Source organism: Oncorhynchus masou, chromosome 20, assembly GCF_036934945.1.
Source record: "Oncorhynchus masou masou isolate Uvic2021 chromosome 20, UVic_Omas_1.1, whole genome shotgun sequence".
NCBI classification, from domain to species: domain Eukaryota; kingdom Metazoa; phylum Chordata; class Actinopteri; order Salmoniformes; family Salmonidae; genus Oncorhynchus; species Oncorhynchus masou.
This window is the reverse complement of record NC_088231.1, coordinates 31,939,777-31,953,107: the sequence shown is the minus strand read 5'-3', so window position 1 is coordinate 31,953,107 and position 13,331 is coordinate 31,939,777. Positions and strand designations below refer to the sequence as shown.

At 44.2% G+C, this 13,331-nt stretch overlaps 1 pseudogene; it reads right to left on the bottom strand.

The window, feature by feature from the left end:
* The window catches only part of LOC135506637 (dorsal-ventral patterning tolloid-like protein 1), an 80,906-nt pseudogene that overhangs the window by 49,012 nt on the left and 18,563 nt on the right, over window positions 1–13,331 (bottom strand).

Below are 13,331 nucleotides of genomic sequence, written 5' to 3'. Positions count from 1 at the left end.
TTCAGGGTTAGGGTTAGGGTTAGTTTGAGGGTTAGGGGTTTGAGGTTAAGGTTTAGGATTAGGGGATAAGGGTTAGGGGTAAAGGGGTAAGGGGTTAAGGGTTAAGGGTTAAGGGTTAAGGGTTAAGGGTTAGAGGTTAAGGGTTCAGGGTTAGGGGTTAAGGGTTAGGGGTTAAGGGGTAAGGGGTTAAGGGGTAAGGGGTTACGGGTTAAGGGTTAAGGGTTAAGGGTTAGGGATTAAGGGTTAAGGGTTAAGGGGTAAGGGGTTAAGGGTTAGGGGTTTGAGGTTAAGGTTTAGGATTAGGGGTTAAGGGTTAGGGGTAAAGGGTTAGGGATTAAGGGTTAAGGGTTAGGGGTTAAGGGTAAGGGGTTAAGGGTTCAGGGTTAGGGGTTAAAACCTGTGTAGGGCAGAGGTTCCGCTAGCAACATTCCGCTGAAAAGGCAGTGCGCGAAATTCTAAAATATATTTTAGAAATATGTAGTTTTCACACATTAACAAGTCCAATAGAGCAAATGAAAGATAAACATCTTGTTAATCTACCCATCGTGTCCGATTTCAAAAATGACTTACAGCTAAAGCACAACATATGATTGTGTTCGGTCATAGCCAAGTCACAAAAACACACACAGCCATTTTCCTGCCAAAGATAGGAGTCACAAAAAGCAGAAATAGAGATACAATTCATCACTAACCTTTGATGATCTTCATCAGATGACACTCGTAGAACATCATGTAACACAATACATGTATGTTTTGTTCGATAATGTGCATATATATATCCAAAAAACTCAGTTTACAATGGCGCCTTACGTGCAGTAATGTTTGGATTCCAAAACATCCGGTGATTTTGCAGAAATACTAATTATAAACATTGATAAAAGATACAAGTGTTATTGACAGAATTAAATATAGACTTCTCCTTAATGAAACCACTGTGTCAGATTTCAAAAACACTTTACGGAAAAAGCATAATCTGAGAACGGCGCTCAGAACCCAAAACAGCCAGAGGGATATTCGTCATTTTGGAGTCAACAAAGTTAGAAACAACACCATAAATATTCACTTACCTTTGATGATCTTCATCAGAATGCACTCCCAGGAATCCCAGATCGACAATAAATGACTGATTTGTTACATAAAGTTCCATCATTTATGTCCAAATAGCCACTTGTTGTTAGCGTGTTCAGCCCTGTAACCCATCTTCATGAGGCGCGAGCATTTCATCCAGACAAAAACTTGAAAAGTTCCGTTTAGAAACATGTCAGACATATAGATGTATAGAATCAATTGTTAGTATGTTTTTAACATAAAACATGAATAATGTTCCAACCGGAGCAGAAAGGCTCTGGAATGAGAGGTAACACTGTCGGGAGCGCTCGTCATGAGACCGAGGCACTATGCCAGACCACTGACTCAAAAGGTCTCATGAGCCCCTCCTTTATAGTAGAATCCTCATTTAAGTTTCAAAATACGGTTGACATCAAGTGGAAGCCCTCGGAAGTGCAACCTCATCCATATCTCAATGTGTACTCGGTAGGCCAAGCTTTGAAAAACTACAAAGTTCAGATTTCCCACTTCCTGGTTGGATTTTTCTCAGGTTTTTGCATGCCATATGAGGCATCACAGTCTCTGAGGAGCCTGATTGGCTGGAGGGAGGAAATATCACAGTCTCTGAGGAACCTGATTGGCTGGAGGGAGGAAATATCACAGTCTCTGAGGAACCTGATTGGCTGGAGGGAGGAAACATCACAGTCTCTGAGGAACCTGATTGGCTGGAGGAAACATCACAGTCTCTGAGGAACCTGATTGGCTGGAGGAAACATCACAGTCTCTGAGGAACCTGATTGGCTGGAGGAAACATCACAGTCTCTGAGGAACCTGATTGGCTGGAGGAAACATCACAGTCTCTGTGGAACCTGATTGGCTGGAGGGAGGAACACACATTTCTTCTGCTGTCTGACTGACACGTCAGGCAGCAGAAGAACAGTATCTGAAGAGACAGGCCGGTAAGACACACACACGCACTCTCACACACACACACACACACACACACACACACACACACACACACACACACACACACACACACACACACACACACACACACACACACACACACACACACACACAGTACACAGACCTACCGGGGCATCTGTAGAGCTTCCTGGCCTGAGAGATGTCTCCTTTACTGAGTCTGGTCCTCTGTCCAATGGCAGGACGGATCCCATTCTCATCTCTAGATGGGAGGATGGTGTCTAGAAACATACCTCTGGAGGGAGGGAGGGAGGGAGGGAGGGAGGGAGGGAGGGAGGGAGGGAGGGAGGGAGGGAGGGAGGGAGGGAGGGAGGGGAGGGTGGGAGGGAGGGAGGGAGGGAGGGAGGGAGGGAGGTAGGGAGGGAGGGAGAGGGAGGGGGAGGGAGGGAGGGAGGGAGGGAGGGGGGGGAGGGAGGGAGGGAGGGAGGGAGGGAGGGAGGGAGGGAGGGAGGGAGGGAGGGAGGGAGGGAGGGAGGGAGGGAAAGAAGGAAGGAAAGAAAGTAAAGGATGAAACTGTGTGTGTGTGTAAATAAATGTGTGTGTGTGTGTGTGTGTGTGTGTGTGTGTGTGTGTGTGTGTGTGTGTGTGTGTGTGTGTGTGTGTGTGTGTGTGTGTGTGTGTGTGTGTGTGTGTGTGAGAGTGTGTGCATGCCTGTGTGCGTGCGTGCGTGCGTGTGTGTGTGTTACCGTGAGAAGGTGTTCCTAGCATAATGCATGATGCTGTCGAAGTCGTAAGGCTCTCCCAGCGAGTTCACCTCTCCTGGTTCCATCTTCAAGAAGTTATACTCTTGACCTGGAGACACTCAGATAGAGACACTCAGATAGAGACACTCAGATAGAGACACTCTCAGATAGAGACACTCAGATAGAGACACTCAGATAGAGACACTCAGATAGAGACACACTCTCAGATAGAGACACACTCTCAGATAGAGACACACTCTCAGATAGAGACACACTCTCAGATAGAGACACTCAGATAGCGACACTCAGATAGAGACACACTCAGATAGAGACACACTCAGATAGAGACACTCAGATAGAGACACTCAGATAGAGACACTCAGATAGAGACACACAGATAGAGACACACAGATAGAGACACTCAGATAGAGACACTCAGATAGAGACACACAGATAGAGACACTCAGATAGAGACACTCAGATAGAGACACTCAGATAGAGACACTCAGATAGAGACACTCAGATAGAGACACACTCAGATAGAGACACTCAGATAGAGACACTCAGATAGAGACACTCAGATAGAGACACTCAGATAGAGACAGATAGAGACACTCTCAGATAGAGACACTCTCAGATAGAGACACTCAGATAGAGACACTCAGATAGAGACACTCTCAGATAGAGACACTCAGATAGAGACACTCAGATAGAGACACTCAGATAGAGACACTCAGATAGAGACACTCTCTCAGATAGAGACACTCAGATAGAGACACTCAGATAGAGACACTCAGATAGAGACACTCAGATAGAGACACTCAGATAGAGACACTCTCAGATAGAGACACTCAGATAGAGACACTCAGATAGAGACACTCAGATAGAGACACACAGATAGAGACACTCAGATAGAGACACTCAGATAGAGACACTCAGATAGAGACACTCTCAGATAGAGACACTCAGATAGAGACACTCAGATAGAGACACTCAGATAGAGACACTCAGATAGAGACAGATAGAGACACTCAGATAGAGACACTCAGATAGAGAGACACTCAGATAGAGACACTCTCAGATAGAGACACTCAGATAGAGACACTCTCAGATAGAGACACTCAGATAGAGACACTCAGATAGAGACACTCAGATAGAGACACACTCAGATAGAGACACTCTCAGATAGAGACACTCTCAGATAGAGACACTCAGATAGAGACACTCTCAGATAGAGACACTCTCAGATAGAGACACACTCAGATAGAGACACTCAGATAGAGACACTCTCAGATAGAGACACTCAGATAGAGACACTCAGATAGAGACACACTCAGATAGAGACACTCAGATAGAGACACTCTCAGATAGAGACACTCAGATAGAGACAGATAGAGACACTCAGATAGAGACACTCAGATAGAGACACTCAGATAGAGACACTCAGATAGAGACACTCAGATAGAGACACTCAGATAGAGACACTCTCAGATAGAGACACTCAGATAGAGACACTCAGATAGAGACACTAGAGACAGATAGAGACACTCAGATAGAGACACTCTCAGATAGAGACACTCACTCAGATAGAGACACTCAGATAGAGACACTCAGATAGAGACACTCAGATAGAGACAGATAGAGACACTCAGATAGAGACACTCACTCAGATAGAGACACTCAGATAGAGACACTCAGATAGAGACACTCAGATAGAGACACTCAGATAGAGACACTCAGATAGAGACACACAGATCACTCAGATAGAGACACTCAGATAGAGACACTCAGATAGAGACACTCTCAGATAGAGACACTCAGATAGAGACACTCTCAGATAGAGACACTCACTCAGATAGAGACACTCAGATAGAGACACTCTCAGATAGAGACACTCAGATAGAGACACACTCAGATAGAGACACTCAGATAGAGACACACTCAGATAGAGACACTCAGATAGAGACACTCAGATAGAGACACTCAGATAGAGACACACAGATAGAGACACACAGATAGAGACACTCAGATAGAGACACTCAGATAGAGACACTCTCAGATAGAGACACTCAGATAGAGACACTCAGATAGAGACACTCAGATAGAGACACTCAGATAGAGACACGCAGATAGAGACACTCAGATAGAGACACTCAGATAGAGACACTCAGATAGAGACACTCAGATAGAGACACTCAGATAGAGACACTCAGATAGAGACACTCAGATAGAGACACTCTCAGATAGAGACACACTCAGATAGAGACACTCAGATAGAGACACTCAGATAGAGACACTCTCAGATAGAGACACTCAGATAGAGACACTCTCAGATAGAGACACTCAGATAGAGACACACTCAGATAGAGACACAGATAGAGACACTCAGATAGAGACACACTCAGATAGAGACACTCTCAGATAGAGACACTCAGATAGAGACACTCAGATAGAGACACACTCAGATAGAGACACTCAGATAGAGACTCAGATAGAGACACTCAGATAGAGACACTCAGATAGAGACACTCAGATAGAGACACACTCAGATAGAGACACTCTCAGATAGAGACACTCAGATAGAGACACACTCAGATAGAGACACTCTCAGATAGAGACACTCTCAGATAGAGACACTCTCAGATAGAGACACTCTCAGATAGAGACACACTCAGATAGAGACACTCTCAGATAGAGACACTCTCAGATAGAGACACTCTCAGATAGAGACACTCTCAGATAGAGACACTCAGATAGAGACACTCAGATAGAGACACTCAGATAGAGACACACTCAGATAGAGACACACTCAGATAGAGACACTCAGATAGAGACACACTAGAGACACAGATAGAGACACAGATAGAGACTCTCAGATAGAGACACACTCAGATAGAGACACACTCAGATAGAGACACACTCAGATAGAGACACACTCAGATAGAGACACACTCAGATAGAGACACTCAGATAGAGACACAGATAGAGACACTCAGATAGAGACACACACTCAGATAGAGACACACTCAGATAGAGACACACTCAGATAGAGACACAGATAGAGACACTCAGATAGAGACACACTCAGATAGAGACACTCAGATAGAGACACAGACATCACACAGATAGAGACACAGATATAGAGACACAGATAGAGACACACTCAGATAGAGACACACAGATAGAGACACACTCAGATAGAGACACACAGATAGAGACACACTCAGATAGAGACACACAGATAGAGACACACAGATAGAGACACACTCAGATAGAGACACACAGATAGAGACACACTCAGATAGACACACTCAGATAGAGACACACAGATAGAGACACTCAGATAGAGACACACACTCAGATAGAGACACACTCAGATAGAGACACTCAGATAGAGACACTCAGATAGAGACATTCAGATAGAGACACACAGATATAGACACACACAGATAGAGACACACAGATAGAGACACACAGATGGAGACATTCAGATAGACACACACAGATATAGACACACACATATATAGACACACACAGATAGAGACACACACAGATAGAGACACACAGATAGAGACACACAGATAGAGACACACAGATAGAGACACACAGATCCTTTTGGGTTGCATCACTGCCTGTCTGTCCCTGTGTTACCTGGTTGTATGTTGTCTCTGATGATGGTGACGTGATCGTCTCGGTCGGGCCGGGTGTGTTCATGCCAGAACCCGATCACGTGACCCAACTCATGAACCACGATGCCAAACTTATCACAGTTCTTCCCTATCGATATCGCCTGAGGACCATTACCACGACGACCCACGTAGGAGCAACAGCTGGATAGAGAGGGACAAAGAGAGAAAGAGGGACAAAGATAGAAAGAGGGACAAAGATAGAAAGAGGGACAAAGAGAGAAAGAGGGACAAAGAGCGAAAGAGGGACAAAGAGAGAAAGAGGACAAAGATAGAAAGAGGGACAATGATACAAAGAGGGACAAAGATAGACGAGGGACAATGAGAGAAAGAGGGACAAAGACAGGGAGAGAAAGAGCAAAGAGAGAGACAAAGACAGGGACAAAGAGAGAGAAAGAGGGACAAAGACAGGGAGAGAAAGAGAGAGAGAGGAGAGAGAGAGAGAGAGAGGGAGAGAGAGAGAAAGAGAGAGAGAGAGAGAGGGAAATGTGAGAGACAAATCAGAGAGAGAGACAGAATCAGAGAGAGAGACAGAATCACAGCTGTCAGCTGCCTGGCTCTGAGGGAAAACACACACACACTCAACCTGATTCAAAACACACACTTACAGCAAACACACACACTCATTCTGACAGGACCATACACACACACACACACACACACACACACACACACACACACACACACTCAACCTGACACACACAACACACACACACACACACACACACACACACACACACACACACACACACACTGTCACCTGATTCAAAACACACACACACACACAACACACACACACACACACACACACACACACACACACACACACACACACACACACACACACACACACACACGTGACTCATTTCAGGAAACGAGGCCTATGTCCAGCGTCACTACTTCAGAGGCATTTGAACACATTTTGGCCAGAAACATCTTCCGGAACACATTTCATTTCCTTAATAACAAACGTCTATGACGCGTGCTACATGGCAGACCAATCACAACTCATCTCTCTGCATGTCCAGCCCACTCATTATCTCAGCCAATCATGGCTAGCGGGAAGGTTGCTCACTTTTTCTGTGGCTAAACAAACTAGGCTCATACTTTAACAACTGTATTCGTATTTACGGACGGCATAGACGTTTGTTATTAAGCCGCATGAAAGGTCACATGTTCCAGAAAGCATTTCTGACAAAAAAAACGCTACATTCGCATAGTACTCTGTTTAATACACTACCGTACTCACTCTGTTTACTACACTACCGTACTCACTCTGTTTAATACACTACCGTACTCACTCTGTTTACTACACTACCGTACTCACTCTGTTTACTACACTACAGTACTCACTCTGTTTACTACACTACCGTACTCACTCTGTTTACTACACTACCGTACTCAATCTGTTTACTACACTACCGTACTCACTCTGTTTACTACACTGCAGTACTCAACTCAACTCACTCTGTTTAATACACTACCGTACTCACTCTGTTTACTACACTACAGTACTCACTCTGTTTACTACACTACCATACTCACTCTGTTTACTACACTACCATACTCACTCTGTTTACTACACTACAGTACTCACTCTGTTTACTACACTACCGTACTCACTCTGTTTACTACACTACAGTACTCACTCTGTTTAATACACTACAGTACTCACTGTTTCATACATTACAATACTCACTCTGTTTACTACACTACAGTACTCACTCTGTTTACTACACTACAGTACTCACCATGTTTAATACACTACCATACTCACTCTGTTTACTACACTACAGTACTCACTCTGTTTAATACACTACCGTACTCACTCTGTTTACTACACTACAGTACTCACTCTGTTTACTACACTACTGTACTCACTCTGTTTACTACACTACAGTACTCACTCTGTTTACTACACTACAGTACTCACTCTGTTTACTACACTACAGTACTCACTCTGTTTACTACACTACAGTACTCACTGTTTCACTACACTACCGTACTCACTCTGTTTACTACACTACAGTACTCACTCTGTTTAATACACTACAGTACTCACTGTTTACTACACTACCGTACTCACTCTGTTTACTACACTACAGTACTCACTCTGTTTACTACACTACAGTACTCACTCTGTTTACTACACTACAGTACTCACACTACCATTCTCACTATGTTTACTACACTACCATACTCACTCTGTTTACTACACTACAGTACTCACACTACCATTCTCACTCTGTTTACTACACTACAGTACTCACACTGTTTACTACACTACCATACTCACTCTGTTTAATACACTACCGTACTCACTCTGTTTACTACATTACTGTACTCACTCTGTTTACTACACTACCATACTCACTCTGTTTAATACACAACTGTACTCACTCTGTTTACTACACTACAGTACTCACTCTATTTACTACACTACCATACTCACTCTGTTTACTACACTACCATACTCACTCTGTTTACTACACTACTGTACTCACTCTGTTTACTACACTACCGTACTCACTCTGTTTACAACACTACTGTACTCACTCTGTTTACTACACTACCATACTCACTCTGTTTAATACACTACTGTACTCACTCTGTTTACTACACTACAGTACTCACACTATCATCCTCACTCTGTTTACTACACTACAGTACTCACTCTGTTTACTACACTACAGTACTCACACTACCATACTCACTCTGTTTAATACACTACCGTACTCACTCTGTTTACTACACTACCGTACTCACTCTGTTTACTACACTACCATACTCACTCTGTTTTACACTACAGTACTCACTCTGTTTACTACACTACAGTACTCACTCTGTTTACTACACTACAGTACTTTCATACACTACCGTACTCACTCTGTTTACTACACGACAGTTTACTACACTACAATACTCACTCTGTTTACTACACTACAGTACTCACTCTGTTTACTACACTACCATACTCACTCTGTTTACTACACTACATTACTCACTATGTTTACTACACTACCAGTACTCACTCTGTTTACTACACAACCATACTCACTCTGTTTAATACACTACAGTACTCACTCTGTTTACTACACTACAGTACTCACATTACCATACTCACTCTGTTTACTACACTACCGTACTCACTCTGTTTAATACACTACCGTACTCACTCTGTTTACAACACTACCATACTCACTCTGTTTACTACACTACCAGTACTCACTCTGTTTACTACACTACAGTACTCACTATGTTTAATACACTACTGTACTCACTCTGTTTACTACACTACCGTACTCACTCTGTTTACTACACTACAGTACTCACTCTGTTTACTACACTACAGTACTCACTCTGTTTACTACACTACCATACTCACTCTGTTTACTACACTACTCACACTACTCACTCTGTTTACTACACTACAGTACTCACTCTGTTTACTACACTACCATACTCACTCTGTTTACTACACTACCATACTCACTCTGTTTAATACACTACAGTTCTCACTCTGTTTACTACACTACAGTACTCACTCTTTTTACTACACTACCATACTCACTCTGTTTACTACACTACCGTACTCACTCTGTTTACAACACTACTGTACTCACTCTGTTTACTACACTACCATACTCACTCTGTTTACTACACTACATTACTCACTATGTTTACTACACTACTGCACTCACTCTGTTTACTACACTACTGTACTCACTCTGTTTACTACACTACAGTACTCACACTACCATACTCACTCTGTTTAATACACTACCGTACTCACTCTGTTTACTACACTACTGTACTCACTCTGTTTACTACACTACCATACTCACTCTGTTTAATACACTACTGTACTCACTCTGTTTTCTACACTACAGTACTCACACTACCATCCTCACTCTGTTTGGTACACTACAGTACTCACTCTGTTTACTACACTACAGTACTCACACTACCATACTCACTCTGTTTAATACACTACCGTACTCACTCTGTTTACTACACTACAGTACTCACTATGTTTAATACACTACACTCACTGTTTCATACACTACCACTACTCACTCTGTTTACTACACTACAGTACTCACTCTGTTTACTACTACATTACTCACAATGTTTAATACACAACCGTACTCACTGTTTCATACACTACAGTACTCACTCTGTTTACTACACTACAGTACTCACTCTGTTTACTACACTACCATACTCACTCTGTTTACTACACTACCATACTCACTCTGTTTACTACACTACATTACTCACTCTGTTTAATACACAACCGTACTCACTGTTTATACACTACAGTACTCACTCTGTTTACTACACTACCGTACTCACTCTGTTTACTACACTACCATACTCACTCTGTTTACTACACATACACTTTTCACTCACTACTGTTTACTACACTACTGTACTCACTCTGTTTACTACACTACCTCACTCTGTTTACTACACTATCACTCTGTTTACTACACTACAGTACTCACACTACCATACTCACTCTGTTTAATACACTACCGTACTCACTCTGTTTACTACACTACTGTACTCACTCTGTTTAATACACTACTGTACTACTCTGTTTACTACACTACACTCACTGTTTAATACACTACTGCACTCACTCTGTTTACTACACTACACGTTCACTCTGTTTACTACACTACAGTACTCACACTACCATCCTCACTCTGTTTAATACTCTATCATACTCACTCTGTTTACTACACTACCATACTCACTCTGTTTACTACACTACAGTACTCACACTACCATACTCACTCTGTTTAATACACTACCGTACTCACTCTGTTTACTACACTACCGTACTCACTCTGTTTACTACACTACTGTACTCACTCTGTTTACTACACTACCATACTCACTCTGTTTACTACACTACAGAACTCACTATGTTTAATACACTACTGCACTCACTCTGTTTACTACACTACCGTACTCCCTCTGTTTACTACACTACAGTACTCACACTACAATACTCACTCTATTTAATATACTACCTTACTCACTCTGTTTACTACACTACAGTACTCACTATGTTTAATACACTACTGCACTCACTCTGTTTACTACACTACCGTACTCACTCTGTTTACTACACTACAGTACTCACTCTGTTTAATACACGACTGTACTCACTCTGTTTACTACACTACAGTACTCACTATGTTTAATACACTACTGCACTCACTCTGTTTACTACACTAAACGTTCTGAACATTCGATAAGTGTAGTCCACTTGTCATTCCAATCTCCTTTGCATTAGCGTAGCCTCTTCTGTAGCCTGTCAACTATGTGTCTATCTATCCCTGTTCTCTCCTCTCTGCACAGACCATACAAATGCTCCACACCGCGTGGCACGCGGCCACCCTAATCTGGTGGTCCCAGCGCGCACGACCCACGTGGAGTTCCAGGTCTCCGGTAGCCTCTGGAACTGCCGATCTGCGGCCAACAAGGCAGAGTTCATCTCAGCCTATGCCTCCCTCCAGTCCCTCGACTTCTTGGCACTGACGGAAACATGGATCACCACAGACAACACTGCTACTCCTACTGCTCTCTCTTCGTCCGCCCACATGTTCTCGCACACCCCGAGAGCTTCTGGTCAGCGGGGTGGTGGCACCGGGATCCTCATCTCTCCCAAGTGGTCATTCTCTCTTTCTCCCTTACCCATCTGTCTATCGCCTCCTTTGAATTCCATGCTGTCACAGTTACCAGCCCTTTCAAGCTTAACATCCTTATCATTTATCGCCCTCCAGGTTCCCTCGGAGAGTTCATCAATGAGCTTGATGCCTTGATAAGCTCCTTTCCTGAGGACGGCTCACCTCTCACAGTCCTGGGCGACTTTAACCTCCCCACGTCTACCTTTGACTCATTCCTCTCTGCCTCCTTCTTTCCACTCCTCTCCTCTTTTGACCTCACCCTCTCACCTTCCCCCTACTCACAAGGCAGGCAATACGCTCGACCTCATCTTTACTAGATGCTGTTCTTCCACTAACCTCATTGCAACTCCCCTCAAGTCTCCGACCACTACCTTGTATCCTTTTCCCTCTCGCTTTCATCCAACACTTCCCACACTGCCCCTACTCGGATGGTATCGCTCCGTCCCAACCTTCGCTCTCTCTCCCCCGCTACTCTCTCCTCTTCCATCCTATCATCTCTTCCCTCTGCTCATACCTTCTCCAACCTATCTCCTGATTCTGCCTCCTCAACCCTCCTCTCTTCCCTTTCTGCATCCTTAGACTCTCTATGTCCCCTATCCTCCAGGCCGGCTCGGTCCTCCCCTCCCGCTCCGTGGCTCGACGACTCACTGCGAGCTCACAGAACAGTGCTCCGGGCAGCCGAGCGGAAATGGAGGAAAACTCGCCTCCCTGCGGACCTGGCATCCTTTCACTCCCTCCTCTCTACATTTTCCTCCTCTGTCTCTGCTGCTAAAGCCACTTTCTTCCACTCTAAATTCCAAGCATCTGCCTCTAACCCTAGGAAGCTCTTTGCCACCTTCTCCTCCCTCCTGAATCCTCCTCCCCCTCCCCCCCTCCTCCTCCCTCTCTGCAGATGACTTCGTCAACCATTTTGAAAAGAAGGTCGACGACATCCGATCCTCGTTTGCTAAGTCAAACGACACCGCTGGTTCTGCTCACACTGCCCTACCCTGTGCTCTGACCTCTTTCTCCCCTCTCTCTCCAGATGAAATCTCGCTTCTTGTGACGGCCGGCCGCCCAACAACCTGCCCGCTTGACCCTATCCCCTCCTCTCTTCTCCAGACCATTTCCGGAGACCTTCTCCCTTACCTCACCTCGCTCATCAACTCATCCCTGACCGCTGGCTACGTCCCTTCCGTCTTCAAGAGAGCGAGAGTTGCACCCCTTCTGAAAAAACCTACACTCGA